Consider the following 1207-nt stretch of genomic DNA (forward strand, 5'->3'; position numbering starts at 1 on the left):
CAGCTGCAAGATCTGAAAGGAGATGATGCAAAGTACCATGTTCCTGGCTGTCCAGCACGAATACTGTGGACCGATGGACAAGAGCTCAGGCAATGGCGCCAAGAGCGAAGAGAAGCAAGAGAAGATGAAGCGGACCCTCTTAAAAGATTAGAAGGCCCGTTTAAGCTACTTTTTACAAAATTCCTCCACTCCTGGGGAACCCAAAACTGACAAGAAAAGCAAACAGCAAACTTATCAAGCCATCTCCAGAGGAAGCACAGCTGTGGTCAGAAGCATTTGATGAACTGCTTGATAGTAAATATGGTCTTGCTGCATTCGCGGCTTTTAAAAAATATGAGTTCTGTGAAGAAAATATTGAATTCTGGCTGGCCTGTGAAGACTTAAAAAAAACCAAATTCCCCCAAAAGCTGTCCTCAAAAGCACGGAAAATATATACTGATTTCATTGAAAAAGAGGCTCCAAAAGAGATAAACAAAGACTTTCAAACCAAAACTCTAATTGCCCAAAACATACAAGATGCTACAAGCGGTTGCTTTATAATGGCTCAGAAAAGAGTTTACAGCCTGATGGAGAACAACTCTTATCCACGATTCTTGGAGTCTGAATTCTACAAAGACTTATGTAGAAAGCCACAAATCCCCACAGAACCCCACGCTACATGAGTTGGTAAAAAAAAAGGAGCCCATAAATGGAGGACATTTCTTTTTTTCCCCCTATGGATAAAGACTGTGACCTGCCAGAAAACCAAAAGACTGACCTTGAATTCAGCTTGGGTGTTAAGGAATCACTTACTAACCGTGGTAAAAGCTTGGTTAGTGACAGAAACAGTCTAGGAGAAACTTGTCAGGATGACTTCCAACACTGCATATAGGACACAGGGAGGAATCGTGCACTGGTGTCGCACACAGGAGAAGTGAGAATACGAGATGAAAGATACAACTGTAATGCTTATTAGTCCAGAAGCATTTAAAATAAATAGATCTGGGATTATGTTGCTTTAACTAGCTGACAGTTTGTCTTTCCTTAAATCCGTTCATGTCCCCACATAGTGGTTTTAGTTTTACATTCTTAATACTATGTAACATCAAAATGTTTACTATATGCAAAAGTATTGAAGTTCCGAAGGTTACAGATCACCAGTACTCTTGTATCATTTAGCAATGAAACAGTCTGTGTTTGAACTCATATGGTATGTGAAATAGAATGT

At 39.9% G+C, this 1207-nt stretch overlaps 1 pseudogene; it reads left to right on the plus strand.

Annotated features, from left to right (window-relative positions):
* The first annotated feature begins 25 nt into the window (after positions 1 to 25).
* On the plus strand, positions 26 to 662 carry LOC102867935 (annotated as a pseudogene).
* Positions 663 to 1207: the final 545 nt, after the last annotated feature.

Source organism: Elephantulus edwardii, unplaced genomic scaffold (genome assembly GCF_000299155.1).
Source record: "Elephantulus edwardii isolate Elephantulus edwardi_28Jun2011 unplaced genomic scaffold, EleEdw1.0 scaffold00045, whole genome shotgun sequence".
Classification (NCBI taxonomy): domain Eukaryota; kingdom Metazoa; phylum Chordata; class Mammalia; order Macroscelidea; family Macroscelididae; genus Elephantulus; species Elephantulus edwardii.